This window comes from Sus scrofa, chromosome 8 (genome assembly GCF_054392235.1).
Source record: "Sus scrofa isolate SSC_HxYL_T2T_F1_AM1 chromosome 8, Sscrofa_HxYL_maternal_Yorkshire_Landrace_v2.0, whole genome shotgun sequence".
Taxonomy (NCBI): Eukaryota; Metazoa; Chordata; class Mammalia; order Artiodactyla; family Suidae; genus Sus; species Sus scrofa.
This window is the reverse complement of record NC_139390.1, coordinates 139,664,559-139,681,809: the sequence shown is the minus strand read 5'-3', so window position 1 is coordinate 139,681,809 and position 17,251 is coordinate 139,664,559. Positions and strand designations below refer to the sequence as shown.

The window sequence follows — 17,251 nt, the reverse complement described above, 5'->3', positions numbered from 1 at the left end:
CATGCCCGCTGCTTGGCAGAGTAGCTACAACCAATGTATGTTCTTTATCCCTCTCTGCACACCTCTCAGCCTTCAAAGAACAATGGTAACACTACAAGTCTAAGACGGCCACGAGTCTCTTCTCTGTGTCTGACTTGTGGTTGCCACAGGGGATGGGTGGGATGGACTGGGAGTTTGGGATGCAAACTACTACATGTGGAATGGATAAGCTACGAGATCCTGCTGTATAGCACAGGGGACTTTTTCCAACCTCTTGGGACAGAACATGATGGGAGATAATTATGAGAAAAAGAATGTATATGTACATTCTTAGAGTCATAGGTCTGTATGACTGGGTCACTTTGCTGTACAGCAGAAATTGGTACAATATTGTAAACCAACTATAATTTTTTAAAAATGTAAGTAAAGCTTCCAATGTAGTACAATTTAAAAAAGAAAAAAAAAAGATCTTAAGGCAAAGGTTCTCAGTCTTTTCCCCAATAACGGGAGACTCTTTAAATGCCGACATATTTAAGACTCTCCTTACATACATATAAGCAGTTGTATGTTTAGTATCCTATTGATTCATAAAAAGTATAATGACACAAAGCTCTGTGATGTCAGCAGTAATCTGCAATTTATTAGTCACAACTTTACATACATAGGGGACATATTAGTGAATTTTTTCTGAGTGTATAGAGCTTTATTTCTCAGACGAAGCTGCTGTATTTTTGTCCTTTATTTTCCTTCTCTCCCCAGGATAGAGCCATTGGTTTTGGAAATCTGGAGTGAAAAGAGATAGGCCCCCATGCATCTGCAATTTCTCCTTGGGGTGTTGATCTCAACTCAAGAATGGGTTACTATGTAGATATCAACACACCTGGCATCTATTTGCTCTTGCCATGAGAAGGTTTTTCTTTTAAGTTGTCGTAAAGCTCTGTTTTATATATTTATATTTGCAACTGGAACAAAATAAAGCTAAAAGAAGAAGGGAGCTGGATATTTATTCTTTGTCCCTAATTCTGTGAATATTGGGAATTCATATAATGAATAATTAAAGGGCTTCTTATATAGATAAATAAATCTTGACTTTATTGTGCTCAAGAATGATCAATGATGCTATAAACATCACTCCATTTAGATAATTTATTAATCTTATTGCAGCCTTTTAAGTAAATACTTCATTTAAAATTTTTAAAACCTTGTAACAACTCAAAAACTACACAGATTTCTGATAAATATCCATAGGTTGACTAATTAAAGCTCATTAGTTATTTTTATCATATTTATTGTAATTTGTTTATTAGTGTCATTATTTATTGCATAAATTTGTCATGGTGCCCTAGGTTGTTACAAAGCTTTTGTTCTGGGACTATTAGTTTACATTGAGCACAGCGTGCTTCTCCCCAGAAATGACTATTTTCAAGGGGGATCCCTGCAGCTATTGAAAAATGCAATCATAAGGTCACTAATCTTACATTGATAAAGTACAAATGCAAATTTTTATTATTAATAGGTTTATCCACATATATCTGGATAAAAAATCATAAGCAGTAATTACAAAGTCAGCATCGTTATAGCATGGGTCAGTTTGTACCATATTCACTTAAGAGTACTGACTTTTTGGCCTATTGGACTTTCATGATTAGAAATTATTTATTGGAGTTCCCGTCGTGGCACAGTGGTTAACGAATCCGACTAGGAACCATGGGGTTGCGGGTTCGATCCCTGCCCTTGCTCAGTGGGTTAACAATCCGGCGTTGCCGTGAGCTGTGGTGTAGGTTGCAGACGCGGCTCGGATCCCGCGTTGCTGTGGCTCTGGCGTAGGCTGGTGGCTACAGCTCCGATTCGACCCCTAGCCTGGGAACCTCCATATGCCGCTTGAGCGGCCCAAGAAATAGCAACAACAACAACAACAACAACAAAAAAAGACAAAAAAAAAAAAAAAAAGAAATTATTTATTGGAGTTCCCGTCGTGGCTCAGTGGTTAACGAATCCGACTAGGAACCATGAGGTTGCGGGTTCGATCCCTGGCCTTGCTCAGGGGGTTAAGGATCTGGCGTTGCTGTGGCTGTGGCGCAGGCTGGTGGCTACAGCTCCAATTAGACCCCTAGCTTGGGAACCTCCATATGCTGCAGTAGCGGCCCTAGAAAAGGCAAAAAGGCCAAAAAAAAAAAATTATTTATTTTATTTTTTTGCAAAATAACCTCTGACTACTCAATGGAACTCTGTGCAGAAAAGCCTAAATTTAAGCATTTTAGTTCTATTTTTGTTTTTGTTTTTGCTTTTAGGGCCATGCCCAAGGCAAATGGAAGTTCCCAGGCTAGGGGTCAAACTGGAGCTGCAACTGCTGGCTACACCACAGCCACAGCAACTTGGAATGTGAGCTGTGTCTTCGATCTATGTCACAGCTTATGACAACACGGGATCCTTAACCCACTAAGCACGATCGGGGATCAAACCTGCATCCTCGTGGATGCTAGTCAGGTTCGTAACTTGCTGAGCTACAGAGGGAACTCCTGCATTTTAGTTCCAGTGTTGATCTTTAATAAAGTTAAAGTAGTCTTTCCATTGTAATATTAACATAAATCTTTAGTATTAACAATTTTAAATTAATATAATCTTTGTATGAAAAGTGTATCAGTTAGTTTAAATCACCATTTGACTATTTTTTAATAAACCCAATGGGGTACATCATGAGGAATTGAGTCATTTTATACATGGCAAGTACATTAATCTTAAATATTTGTTTTATAATATTAATTTATAAAAAGCCTAATGAAATGGACATTTTTACAGTGATCTTCCAAAAGGAAAAGAGAGATAGGGAGGGGGAAAAGGTAACTTAAATCACTTTTAAGCCTACATATTACATTTCTCTAAATTTTGTCATTTGGGCTTAAGTAAGTATGGGAAACTTCAACCCAAATGTATATTGCTTTTCGAATTTGATAAGCAGTTAAAGTTAGAGATGAAAATAGAAGGAATTGGTTGTTGTTTTAAGCTTTCCTCATGTAATGTTCAATCCAGAAAAATATTTAAATGTCTGTAAACTGATTTTCAAAGATTAGGTACTATCACTGAATTTCTCTCATTTATATATAAACAGTGAGTGTTTTTTTTCCTATTTTTTGCCACTTCAAAGCAAGAGCTTTTGTGCAGTGTGTGCGAAGAAAAACCCACCTGTTGAGTACCTGGGCAGTTTTCCTGTTACATATGTTCATGTCTCTGGCCTGTACAGCAATGTGCAGAGAATTTAAACACATGAGCAAAAATATGAGGTCTGTTAAGATATCTTTAAATACTGACATATATACTTTAAATACTGATATCTTTATATGCTGACCAGAGGCTAGCGTCTGTCTAATGTAATGATCTAACATTACCATATGAAGAGTAAGCCTTTTCTTGGCCTGTGGAGATGTTGCCAGCAACTTTCAGAGGCCAGATCTGAGCCAAGAATAAATGTCTATATTGTAGCATCTTTTCTGCCTTACCTTCAAAGAACAGGAGAAACTTACTCTAAACCTTGTGAGTTCAGTCATTCTCAGTGATTGTATGCAAACTTCATGAAGGCATGGATAACATCTGAATTGACTTTGCATCTAACCAGGCCTTGCATTTGTGAGGTGTTGAACAGTTTCACCTGTAAAAGGAACTCCCATGGACATAGCAAGCAGATACTTTCTTGAATTTGCTCATTTCTCCCAATATTATTTGTCTTCATAAAATTACCAGTAATGGGCTTAACTACACTGCCCTTCTAATTCCTGTGTTAGGACCTGAGCATCCACAGCAGCTTAAGGGGGCTTAGATAGGGACAAAGATGGTGAAAGTTTACATACTGCTCAAAGTCCAGGCTTTAGACTTCAGGCTTTGAGTCTCTGCCAGCAAATCAATGGAAACCCCCATTCCATGCAGCCTCCCACTTCCCCTTGGCAGCGTATGGACCACACTCTGTCCTCTCCTTGGGAGTTATTGATAGTGTCCTGCCACAAATCCCAGTGCTACCGTCCACTGTCTTATCTGGTGACTCTAGTGTGCCCCAGCATTGGACCTAAAAGGCCAGGTGTGTTTGATTTTACTGTTGCTGCTTCCACAGACGCTGAATATACCCTCAGCCCCCAGCCCAGATAGCAGAGGTTTTTTCAAAGCGGATGTTAAATTTATTTAATTGGGCCTCCCAAAGCGTGGTCTCATTTTCTATTGTTTGTTCATTTTTGATACTCCCTCTCCTAAGGTACTCGAAATCATTTCCCCCCAAGTTTGATTAAAAGGACATTTGAATGGGCTCATCTTATTATGTCCACCCACAAGCATCTTTCTTCCTTGAAAGTGCATTGATGTCTTGGGCTGAAGTCTTGGTGCTTCAGTTTCTATCTCATTGGAACTTTTCCCCATTAGAGCCATTCGGAAGCCTCTTTCACTGGTGTGTCCATTATCAAATAAAACACACCAGACAGAACGTCTTTGCTGAAGTCATCTAGGACAGACTGCTCAGCATCTAGAAACCCCACCGTGGTCCTCAGCCTCAACCCAGCTCATTCCCACCTTACTCCTGGCCTCGCCGCTCCCCTCTTGCAGAGTAAGCTTGTTTGCTCTCATTTTTAAACCTTGAATAAAGCTGAGCAATTTGGGAAAAGGGAGAGGATAATGATCTTTTTAGGCCTATTTGGTTTTTGCATGTGCGCGCGTGTGTTTGTACGTGGGGGTTTCTGCTTCGTTTTATCTGCATAATGGCCCATATCTTCAACCGCCTTTTAGTTTTTGTCTTCTTGGAATAGTCACCTACGTATTTTGAAATTTTTCAGAATCACATTATTTTTATTGATTTCCCAGGAAATTTATGTTTGGTGATTTTTCAAAGGTTGAGGAACTAGTTATCCTCAAATCTATTCCTTATATCACTTGCCTCTATCCGTTCTTATGCCTTAAGAAGCAAACTTCTGATTTCAATCTTTTTTCAGTTTCACTTCAAGATCTTGAAACCAAGGTTCATTTCTTTGGAACTCATTTTCAAGTTTGTGATTTATCTAAACCACTTGCTGTTCTTTCTGATATTTCTGCCTGCTTTGGGGCCAATTCACTCTTCATTAGCACCTACAACAGATGGCGAGCCCAGAGAGAAAGAGAGAGAGCAGTTAATTCTGCTATTTTTTGGAAGCTTGAATAAAAGATTTGGTAGGATAGGACATTAGCATTAATACCTAAAATGGGATTTAAAATGAGTCTGTAGGAGGATGACAGTTTTCCTTCTCATAGAAGAATGTCATGGTAACACTTGACCAGTATAAGCGACAGGTGAAAGGGAAATTGGGCCATCTTTTTCATAGGGAGATTCTGCTGCTGACACATTAATAAAAAGAATCCATAATTTGTACTCAAACGGCCTGAATTCAAGTCTTTTTTCCAGCCTTCTTTCTGTCCGTTCTCTCTTCTGTCAAATGTAAGCAATAACAGATTTTTCATAAAACTGCTGCAATGAAAAGATGCCACATATAGAAAGACACTTCAAAAACTGAAAGGAATGTTTCTACTACTTTATAGTTATCACTGTCATCTTCTTCATTAATAGTGGTGATGTGTTTGAATGGATTATTTTGATTCATTCACACTTACCTAGTTTTCAGGCAAGACAGTTTAAGACGTTGATGGTTATGTCTGCACTCTGTAACAAGAAAACATTTTATTCTCTTTGATAATCTCATTGTTTTTTAGTGACACAATGCTGGCTCTGTGTCTCTAGTTAACAGCCCAAACCAGGGAAAAAACATTTACTCAAGCATGGGATCAATTGTGCCCAGTATCCGAGGTGATTAACAGTCTTGATAGCTCACCTTTGTATCTTGAGTGTATGTTTCCTATCATTGGGAGAAGAGGTCTGTGATGAGGTAAAGGTTCTTCTCTTTAAGTCTCAGATTATTTGAAACTAGATAAAGCAGGCAATGCCAAGGGGAAGAAACAAATGGAAAAGGAGGCAAAATTAATCATTTTGTTTGTTTGTTTGTTTAGGGCCACACCCTTGGCATAAGGAAGTTCCCAGGCTAGGGGTCAAACCAGAGCTACAGCTTCCAGCCTATGCCACAGCTCCAGCAAGGGGGGATCCTTAATCTGCTGAGCAAGGCCAGGGGTCAAACCAGCAGCCTCATGGATACTAGTCTGGTCTGTAACCCATTGAGCCACAAAGGAAACTCCACAAGTAATCCATTATTAAAAGAGCTTGGAATATGATGAAAATAGGAGGAAATGAGTATATCCTAGACAAATGATAAGGCTTGGAATTACACTAGTGCAAGTGGACACATGTAAAGAACATACTGATAATTTGCTTTCTATCTGCTTACACATAAGACATAGGAAACCTTTTTTAAGTCGCATGTAGTTTAGGTAGTCTGCAAGTAAATAGTTCCTGGGAGCAGATGGTTTTATTTCAATGGCAGTGTTTATTTTTTATTTGTATTTTTTGTAATAATGATTTTTATATTTTCCACTATAGCTGGTTTATAGTGTTCTGTCAATTTTCTACTGTACAGCAAGGTGACCAGTCACACATACATGTGTACATTTTTTTCTGACAGTATCATGTTCCATCATAAGTGACTAGATATAGTTCCCAGTGCTCTATAGCAGGATCTCATTGTTTATCCATTCCAAAGGCAATAGTTTGCATCTCCTAACCCCAAATTCCCAGTCCATCCCATTCCCTTCCCCTCCCCCTTGGCAACCACAAGTCTGTTCTCCAAATCCATGATTTTCTTTTCTGTGGAAAGGTTCATTTGTGCCGTATATTAGATTCCAGATATATGTGATATCATATTGTATTTGGTTTTCTCTTTCTGACTTTCTTCACTCAGTATGAGGGCTTCTAGTTCCATCCATGTTGCTGCAAATGGCATTATTTTGTTCTTTTTTATAGCTGAGTAGTATTTCAATGGCAATGTTTAATTTTCTAAACAGCATAAACTTAATGAGAAGATTCCAACAAGAGAATAAGCTTGAAATCTACAAAAAGATATGTGTATGGAAAATAAGCCCATCTTACTATTGCTGAGATACTCAAATGGAATTAGATGTTTCAATATTTTAAATTTCATGCCTTTTTTAATATTAAGAGCTGAGTCCACAAGTGGGGAGTTACGTGTCTGGTGGAAGGTGTGGGTGTGCGTGTGCGATGCGAATGTAGACGGTGTGTGTGTAGGGTGGGCGTGTGTGCGTGCTTGTACTCATAGAGAAAGGAGAGCTGGGCTGAGAATGCCAGGAAGGCAAGGTCTTAGAGAAACTGTGAGTCACCAAGTTCAGGGAGACTCTAGACCAGTAAGGGAGAGATTTAGAAATGACCACTGATACTACAAAGCAGGAGATTTTTCTGGAAGCTGACTGGGGGCGGGGATCTGCATATCCTGGAAGGGAGAGTTTAGTTTTTTAACAGAATCCTGTAAACTCTGCAGTCTAGCTCTAAGAAGTATCAAAGAAAACCATTATAACTGGAAATGCAGGTTTGAATCTGGAGCCCAAGCAAAGAGGATCTTGCTTTGGTGAGGGCCGAACCCTATGTAAGACACACACACACACACACACACACACACACACATTAGATATACACAAAATGTTAAAGTACTTATCTCTGTATGGTGAGATCGTGGCAGTTTTTAATTTCTTCTTTTATGCTTCTTTGTAGCTTCCCAATTTCATGAGTTGAACATACATTAAATTTTTTTTTTTTTTTTTTTGTCTTTTATTGTTGTTGTTGTTGTTGCTATTTCTTGGGCCGCTCCCGCGGCATATGGAGGTTCCCAGGCTAGGGGTCCAATCGGAGCTGTAGCCACAGGCCTACGCCAGAGCCACAGCAACTCAGGATCCGAGCCGTGTCTGCAACCTACACCACAGCTCACGGCAACGCCGGATCGTTAACCCACTGAGCAAGGGCAGGGACCGAACCCGCAACCTCATGGTTCCTAGTCAAATTCATTAACCACTGCGCCACGACGGGAACTCCGAACATACATTAATTTTGTTATTAGACAAAAAAATAAAAACAACAAACACTATTTTAAAACTAAATTTATTCAATTCTTTTGTGTGTGTGTGTGTACCATCTAATCTGAAAACCTAGGGCAAAATGGAGCAGGACACTGGCTGCCACCAAAAATATATCAATTCAATAAGGGTACACAGAGATGGATGCTACTGCACTCCATTCAGGATCCAAGTAGGCAGGTACCATGCTTGTGCTTCATTTTTAAAGCCCTTGACCGACAGCAGACCTGTGATTGAATTATCGAGGTGCAAGGAATCCACCAGTACAGTATCCCCTGTCTCTTTTGCACTTTCTCTTTTTATTATCTCTCACAAGGATTCAGTTGCATATTTTTGGTTCCAACATTTTAATAGTAGGGGGGCACTCCCCCTTTTCCTGAATCATGTGATCCAAAGTATTGGGGGGATGGTGGGCGTGAAGCTCCCATAATCTCTTTCCACTTTATTTAGCCAAGACAAAACTGGACGTTCTAAAAACATTAAAAACTTCCACCAGGAAATTAAGAGAAGAACCAAAGACAGATATTTTGAAACAGACATGCCTTAGAGGACAGCCTTCTATGCTAATTCTGAAATCAGATCTTGGCATAGTCCGGGACCCACACAAATTCTGCATTGTTGGTGAGAACCCGAAGGAAATGTTAGGATTTTGGCAATTCTCAACTATTCAGTTTTGTTACTGTGTTTTTTGCCCTCTTAGGAATTTATGTTTTCCCAAAAGAAAACATAATTAAAAAGCCCCGGTATCTGATATTAATGGACAAGTGGGTAACATGACAATACGTTACCCTATACTAAGGTCTTCAAAGAATCTGGCAAGGACTCTTTACAATTTTTAAATTAGTAAAATGCATTAAAACAGTTTTGAATCCATACTTGTTTAATAGTGCTCTTTGACCCTATGTTTGAAATATAAGACAAAGTCACGGTACAAACTCTTGCTGAGGTTCCCCTAACTAAGTTCTAACTAAAGTGATGAGAAGGAAAGAGTGTCCAAGGGGCTTTGTTTATGGATGCTTTTCTGTCCATGACTCTGGCCAAGTGTAGTAAGGCCATTATCTGCTTTCTCTCTCTCCCCCTCCTCCCTTTTCTCGCTCACCCTCTATTTCTTTTCTAAGGTCCCTGAAATCCCTCTGGTCTTGGAAATATTACACATCCCTCCTGTAAATCTCCTTGTAAAGACCTCTAAAACCTTGCCTGCCTTTTATTTTTTAATTAATTAATTAATTAATTATTATTATTATCATTATTATTATTTTGTCTTTTTGCCATTTCTTGGGCCACTCCTGAGGCATATGGAGGTTCCCAGGCTAGGGGTTGAATCGGAGCTGTAGCCACCAGCCTACACCAGAGCCACAGCAACGCGGGATCCGAGCCGTGTCTGTGACCCACACCACAGCTCGCGGCAACGCCGGATCGTTAACCCACTGAGCAAGGCCAGGGATCGAACCCGCAACCTCATACTTCCTAGTTGGGTTCATTAACCACTGAGCCACGACGGGAACTCCTTGCCTGCCTTTTAGACTGACCTTTAATAGACTTTCTTTCTGAAGATGTCTATGATTTAGGAATCCTGAAAAGTTAGCCCTTACTCCTGAAGCATTTGTGGGTTTTATTCATCAGAAACATGACTTTAACTCCGTTGAGCGGACTGGTCGGATTCGGCCTTAAGTGATGCCTTGGGCAGGTTCTCACCAGAGCCTCTGGGAACTGAAGGACAGACACCAACTCCCTGGAGCCTGTATCAGTCCCATTGACATCTCTGCTGGTTAGAATCTTTCAAGTCTCCCGTTTACAAATTTATTTCTCCTTTAAAGTTGCTACAGTGTGTATGAGGATGTCTTCCAGTCCCAATGAAACCACAAATAAGAGAGAGAAAACGTAGTATACGGACTGGGAACGGCCGAGTGTTTTCTAGTTCAGTTTATACTCTGCGGGAACAGAGATCTTTGCTAAATCCCCAAGGAGCTTCTAGGAGATAGTGCTTGCTCTCTTTCTGCAGAGGAGTGGGAGGGGGAACACAGAGCTTTGGTAGATAGCCTTCCTCAGTTGCTTAATCGCCAAGTGGCAGTCTCCTGTTCTTCAGCTGTACTGCCTAATTTAAGATAATCACACACGTCACAGACGGCAGGGGTGTTGGGAGAAAGGGTGGAGAAAGAGCTCAGGAGATGTGAGGGGGAAAGTCCTGGATGCAGGGATGTGTCATAAAAGCCTGTCTTCACTTTTTAGGGTGAGGACAATCCAGCAACCACTTTGCGTGCAATTTCGGATTGTTTTGAGTCTACACTGCTTGTAGCGATAATGGTTAGGTCCTGAAAGAGGTTCCTTGTCTTTTTTAAATGTCAGGATCTTAAATCATACCTGTTGCCACTTGTGTTCCCGAGGATCCAATTCTGCCCGTCAGCATTTACCTACCAGGGTGCAGGTGGAGCAGGTAAAGCCACATGATTTGATGAAGTTCATTTATTCCTAACAATTAGAAAATAAGCGACTTTGCTTCTGGTTAGAAATCCCATACACATTTTTAAAAGAAAATGCCAAAGAATCACCCCCCCCACCCTGCAACACAGAACCAAATTTGATACATTAAAGGGTTGAGAATTCTCCCACCAGAAAATCAATTTTCTAATGGGATATCAGGCCAGGATGGGGCAGATCACCAGGAAGAAAGACTCAAAACAAACAAACCAAAACCAAACACCAAAAACAAAAACTGGAGAAAGAAGGGTAAAAGAGAAAAAAACACGTAAGTGTCCACCCTGACTTTTCTTGCGGTGTTTTTAAGTCGGAATGTGTGTTCTTCCCTATCATTGGAGATCCCTAATGAGCACATTCTTCATGTCTTCAAGAAATCGAGTGATGATCTGAAACCATCTAAAGCAGAGATCTTTATGAAGCTTTTTGAAATCACTAAGTTGGAGTTCCAGGTAACCGGTACTGTCCTGTCCAGGTTTGAAAGAGACCTTTTCTGCTGGTGGGAAGAGAGGGGGCTGCGTCAGCAAAGTGTTTACTAGTCTGTCCTCTTCGGTTCACACTGGGTCATTTTGAGAGCTCTTCAACTGTGATGAGGAAGTAATCATGCTTTGAATTTCTCTAAAGCTCTAACTAGAGGGCATCCATCTAAAGAAACAGCTCTAGGAATACAGGTTTAATGACCCAGCTAATTCTGATTGGAGAAATCAGATTTTTTACGTGGGTAGGCGAGAGAAGCAAGTAAAACCTTGAGGGGTTTGGCGGAAGGCACCCAGAACTTACTTATATCTCCATGTCTCTATATCATAAAGGAGTGACTTCCCTCCCCCGCCAAACAAACAGGCAAACAAACACAGAAATGCAGAGCTTCTAGGGGGCAGGAGGTTGTATTTTCTGCCCTTCTCCGCACCCACAGCCTCAAGTCTGTGATCAATGCGTGTCTATGCTATACCTGAAATAAAATGAGTGATGCCAGCTGCCGAGGCAGCGAAGCAGGGCTCTGTCTGGCCATAGGGGAGCTGGGCGCCCCGCGGGCGGTGTCGCTCAGGCTCTAAGCTAGCCTAGCAATGAGGCCTTCGGGGAGGACAGGGCTCCTCCAGCTTCCCCAGTAGTGCGGCTCGAATCATCTGAAGCTGCCAGTTGCCAAATGAAATCTGAAACCCAGGGCTGTGTCTGAGGGTTGGCCCCGCTCAGTTGCTCCAGCCTCTTGTACTGTATATTTACACATTCACACACAATCACTCTAACTTCTGGGACTCTTCTTTGCGCAACTGCTAGGATTTCTCAAGTGCATGTGGCCACCTCGGCCAGTTCCGGTGGAAAACCGGCGGGGCTTCGGAGGGGCTCAAAGGGGAGCTGTCAGGGCTGCAGCGGGGACAGGAGACGATCGAGGCGAGGGCGGCGGGGGGGAAACACCCACAACTTTCCACGCCAGCCGCAGCTCCTTCTGCCGCCGTGTGTTTCCTCCGAAACCACAGCTGCGGAGCCACCAAGTGCATGGGGCGCAGCACTTCCCCTTATTGTGGGAAGTAAGGAGACTGCCCTTCTCCTTTTCTTTGGCTTGTCCTGGGGACCTTTGACTTGGGAGCAGTCGCCGTCTCCCGTCTGCTGTGCGCTCCGAGCCGGGTAGGTGACGCCGCTGGGGGGTGCGCGCCGGAGCCCCCTCGGGAGACTGGGTTGCGCTGGGGCGCGGGCGTGGGCTGCGGGCACAGCTGCCAGTGCCAGGGACGGGGGTGCGAGGGGCAAGGAGGGGATCACAGGAGTCGGGTGCAGTGTGTGTGTGTGTGTGTGTGTGTGTGTGTGTGCGCGCGCGCGCGCGAGAGCGCGCATAGATGATGGGAAACAATGCGCCTTTATTATTTTTAAAAGGATTAAAAACGGCGCAAGCTGCTAGTACGTGTTTCTGGCTTAAAAATAGAGGGTATTAATAAAAGCTCTGTGCAGTTCACTTCCCCTGCTATCCATCCACCCCTTCCCCGTTGCTTCTCTCCGCTAGTGTCCTGTATTATGAGAGTTTCCTAGATAATTGGCATACAGACGTATGTTTTAATAGTAAACACTTTCATTGTAAACAAAGCATTAGAGAATCTTTGGTGAATTTTAAGCCGCCCAAAAGATTTTGTTTAGATTTTTAAAAAAGTAACTTTTTGAGGAAGTCTCCCTCTCTTGATAAATATGTAATAGGTTCTCCCTAAATAAATACATAAATAAATAAAATTCAGACTGCATTTCTTGTACAAGTCCCCGAATAGAAGGGGAGATGATATTATTCTGGATTCCTCGGAGATGTTAGGTTTTCAATACCAGCTGCTAATAGGGAGCCCAGACTCCCTTGGAGCCTATGATTATGTTAATGCATTTAAAATATCATTTCCAAGCTCCTTCTGCTTCTTTCAATTCATGTTACTCTTTTTTTAAATCTAGCAATACATCATTATTTCATCAGTTTCTAAAATGAGGAAATAAATAAATCATGCTGGGTATTTAAAATATAAAAGTTGTAAAGTGTCTACTTATCCATAAGTAAAACAGTATGTGTTGCTGTGTCTTCTAAGACAAATTAATTGAAACCCAGGGATATTTACAGTAGAGTTAAGAGCTTTACTCAATTACTGAGAAGAAGATGAACAGACAGATTAAACACAAACAATCTGTCCCCTGATTCCAATTAGAACTCAAAACCAGCCCTTACGGGCAAGAATGGATGCTGGTATTAAGCTGGGAATCATAAAACACACAGAATTAATATATTAGAAAAAGCCAGAAAACAAGTAAAAGCCCACCTCAGACTTGTTAAGATCTCACTCTCCCTTTCACATTTCTTACTACTTCCTCTTCTCTGGAGATGTTTCAACCTCTAAGAGAGCCCTATAATAGGATCCCCCTTTTTGTCTTCCCTGAGTCCCTGACCTTCAGGTAGCTAGACTAGAAATTTGATCTCTTTAGAGCCATTACTGAGTTGTCAGAGAATTCACCTGAGACTTCTTGGAGGACAGAGATATTGACAAAATCTTAAAATAAAAAAAAAACCCTCCTACCACTCAGAGGAGGTGTGTTCTTGGTGGAAGACCTTTACGTGGGAATAAGGGGCAAGCTGTGAACTTTTTCAGATCTGGAATTTAGTTTGAGGTATGTGTGAGGAATACACAAATAGAATGATAAAAGGACTGAGACTCTGTAATCCTTTCTGCATGTGAAAGACTGTTGAAACTCAGTCTGTCCTTGGCTTTCAACTCTGTTATTTGGTTTTATTACTTAATCTCAGGGGTTTGGGTTTGAGAGAAGGATGGTTTCTCAGCTGTGTTCTTGTGGGCTCTGTATACAGTGAATTTGAACCATTTTGAAAATACAGACTTGATAGTAAGTGTGGAAGGATTGTGTTCTTCCAAAAATCACTGCAAAACAAATGCCAGTGCACCCGTCCGGACAAGAGAGTAGATTTGCGTAAAAGTGAAAAGTGTCCTGTATTGAAATTCCCAGTGAAATCCTTTCAGGTTTTGCTCAGAATGGTAATACCCAAAGCTCTGATAATTTTTACCATCATGGTTATATTTACTGTGGGCTCTTGACCTCTCCAGGGTGAAGGGTGGGGGTTAAGGGAAGTGGGGATGGGGTGGGGCAGGAAGGATGAGGAATGTGCAGCAGGTGGTACAGAGTGGTTTGAGTCTGTTTATTTTGCTGTCTTGGCCAAGGCCGAGTTGTTGTTTACCAACAGCGCCTTGAATAGTTTTGCTATGACCTACTGGCCCATTGAAGTGTGTTTTCTTTCTGGCTCTCTTAGTATCGGGGCCTATTTCTCAGGGCTAGAAGTCGGTAGTCCAGGCCATGCATCTGGCTCCTGCTCTTAGTGTTGGCAATCTGCAGGAGCATCTTAGCTCCCTGCAGTTATTCTTCTGTGCTATTGTCTGGTCAGTGTTGAAGGGTTCTTTTACTATGAGTTGGGCTTATATAATGCCTATTCCTTCTTTCTACTATGTTTCAGTTTTTTATAAAGCTGAGCTCCTCGGAGAAACAAGATGGGGGAGGTGGATAGAGCCTCAGCTTGGAGACCAGTAAGAAGGGACAGCCACCCAGCTGGTCACACATAGGTGTGGAGAAGCTTGATGATAACAAGAACCTGACCTATCCATTTTACCCCCATGGATTGCACTCTACTGAGGATAAAAAGCACAAAAGATTTAAAATTAAAAGTTGCCTGTTGACAATTTTGTGACTAAAGGATAAAGATTTCTCCCAGATGGAGAAAGATATTTAAAATTGAAATTGTAAATAGGCAACTTAACCATGAAGTTAATGTTCTTCATGTGAAGAATTGGAACCTCGTATTGAGTCTTGCAATGGTATCTCGTCTGTCTTTGCTGTAACTCAAACTTTATAAGATTTTGATGGTTTCGGCAGCTAAGTAAAAAGCACATTTGGAGGTGGAGGGATTGTGATGAAGAGTCAAAGAATGTTCAATTTTCAGAGGTTACTGTGTACACGTGTGCCTTTAAATACCATCTCCATCCTACTGGGGCATCACCACAATTAATCTTTATAAAGGGGAGATCTAATTGTATAAGTCTCTTGTTCTGAAACCTTGGATGGATCCCAATATCTATGACGTTAACTCTGAACACTCTAGTATAGCGACTTTTAAGCTCTTCATTGCCCTTCCTTTCTATCTTTGTCTTCCTATACTAGGGCCCCTCACGGTTCATACTTAGGATTTCTTGCTCCTGGACTTCATTCTCCTGGATGCCTTCTGCCTGGAAAGCCCCTCTTGATTATCAGTGGTCCACTTCGAGTGGAACTTCCTTCGTAAGACTTACCCAATTTCACGTAGGAAGAATTAATCATTACCTACTTTCATGTTGTTTTAACATATGTATAATAGTTATTTTAGGATTTTTTATGGGCCCCCCTCCCCAACCAACTAGTGGGTGTACGGCTGGACGAACCACCTGTATATAGTGCCTGGCGCAGTGTCAGAAGCATAAGGGACATCTGTTAATATTACCTTCGTAAATGAGCAAGCAAAGTTATGAATGAATAAATCAGTGATGGACCTCAATTTGTGCAGATGGCTATTTCCCCAAAGTCCACTTGAAAAATGTCTATTTGGACTCAGAGTTTATTTTCCAAAAGTAACAATGCTACCAAACATAATTCATTTGCCAAACCAAGCCCGCACAAGCCAATTTAATTCCTATAATAGATGAAATCTTGTGTTCTTGCTATTCTAAAGTAAAGGCAAACAAAACAAGAAACTAGTGTAGGACCATTTTTTTTTTTGTTTTGAAATTACAAAATGCACCTGAATTTAAAGTGAATAGAAACAGTTAAAAAAGATACTTATCTTCCACAATTGCCTTTTATATTATACTGTAAAAATCTGTACTCTGCCAGATCACAGTGGGAGGTCTTGGATTTAGCTGTGAGAACTAATAATGGCATTAAATTGGAAGTTCTGTGGCCCGTGGAATGGGCAATAATCTTAATCAATAAAACAAAATAGAAGTACTAATTTTGGCTATTTAATAATTATCTTAAGTGCTAGTGCTTAAGGGGACCAGATTTAATTAAAGGAGAATGCGGAGGTGGATGGAGGGAGGACATTCAGAGGGCCACCTTCTTTTGTTTTACTGATGCTTTACTGTATTGGTTTTGTTTTCATTCCACTTGACTATTTAAGCTCAAAGTTCCTTCCTGAAAAAATGTGTCTTTGTCTATAGTTCATTCTGCTGCTGAACATGCAGAAGATGGATGGGGTTTACACTCCTCTTGAGCCAAAATATTTGGACTTATTTCATTTTCCGAGTGGTGCTACTTTTGTCACTTGCATACTTGCCATTTAGCACATGGATACTTGTGTTTCAGGCACTCTCCAGGAACCATATATATAGTTCAAGTTGCTCAAGCTGCTTTTTAGATAGTATCCTTGAGAGGACTGGAAGAACCGCCATTGATATTTAAGAGTAATAGTCCACTAAGCTTGAAATCATCCATGCCCTCTATTTTTATCAAATTATATGACTGGAAATGTACTAGCCTAATCATGTTACAACTCCTTTTTGTTACATTGTCTTCATTCACTATGCTTTAATGTAATACTTTTTTATTTTTATTGGGAGTCAGTATAAAAGAGCTGGGCTCCATGGAAAATGTCTTGGCACTTTTTGTTATGTGTTTCAACATTCCTTATAAAAGATCTCTTTTCATTCATCTTTGCCTTTACTGCTTTAAAAAATGTGTCTCTTCTGATTAAGTAGTATTGTTTCTTTCCTTAGAAGAAAAGAAGCTAAGAAATCACCCCATTTTCTCATTTGGGCTTGCCACCCAAGAAACTCAGAACTAAATTTGATGCATAACTGTATCGTAATTGAGGCTTTCTGACGACATGGTTTGCATCCTTTTAGCCTTACTTTTGTGCACTTAACGTACCCATACCTTTTAAGTTAAAAGGTAACTCAAAATCATTATGAAAATAGGCTGATTTGCCTCCATTTTAAACTTTTTTTCAGACATGTAGTTAAATATAAAATTCTGTTTTGTATCTTCAGTTTAGTGTTTCACAGCCAATAATTTTTCCAGATTTTTTTTTTTTTGGTAGTTTCATAAAACGTTCTAGGGACTGATTTTATACTCCCTGATAGATAAAATGGCCTTTCTACAAATGTTACATTTCTTGAAAACCTTAGAAAGAAAATCCATGTCTGAGTAATTTTGAAAGTAGATGCATAAGACCAAATATGTGAGTTCTTTTCAATATGCATATCATGAA

At 40.7% G+C, this 17,251-nt stretch overlaps 1 protein-coding gene across 30 annotated transcripts in view; it reads left to right on the top strand.

Moving 5' to 3' along the window:
- ARHGAP24 (Rho GTPase activating protein 24) overlaps positions 1-17,251 on the top strand; it is an 826,886-nt gene that overhangs the window by 336,064 nt on the left and 473,571 nt on the right. For 3 of the 30 annotated variants that reach the window (XM_084973639.1, XM_021100785.2, XM_021100778.2), the window contains exon 1: positions 11,700-12,114. The exons of the other annotated variants lie outside the window; for them this stretch is intronic. The gene's annotated coding sequence lies outside the window, so the exon portion shown is untranslated. Of the gene's footprint in view, positions 1-11,699; positions 12,115-17,251 lie in introns of those variants that run through there. 30 annotated transcript variants of the gene reach the window in all.